We start from the raw sequence: 296 nt of genomic DNA on the forward strand, positions 1-296 counted from the left end.
AAAATGATGAGTTAGAATTTAACTAGTGTCTTGGATTTTTCTTTAAGTCCGTTTTTCGAACGAGGAAAATTTCATTAGAATTATTTTCATTACATGACGGAAATCTTCATTCTGTGGCTGATGTATGTGTGCGTTTGAGGAAAGGGACTCATGTTACATTTATTTTTTTTTAAATAATGACTTAAAATAAGGATCTGAACAATCTAAAATATTAAGGGGGGGGAAGCCATGGAATGGTCACCATGCTTCCACTTGAAATCTGAAATGAATGGACTGGTTTTCTCAGTCCCCCCCCC

General features: G+C 35.5%; 1 protein-coding gene across 1 annotated transcript in view; it reads right to left on the bottom strand.

Annotated features, from left to right (window-relative positions):
• Nucleotides 1-296, bottom strand: part of LOC119587766 (rhodopsin-like) — a gene marked incomplete in the record, with an annotated part of 44,239 nt that overhangs the window by 25,970 nt on the left and 17,973 nt on the right.

Source organism: Penaeus monodon, chromosome 23 (assembly GCF_015228065.2).
Source record: "Penaeus monodon isolate SGIC_2016 chromosome 23, NSTDA_Pmon_1, whole genome shotgun sequence".
NCBI classification, from domain to species: domain Eukaryota; kingdom Metazoa; phylum Arthropoda; class Malacostraca; order Decapoda; family Penaeidae; genus Penaeus; species Penaeus monodon.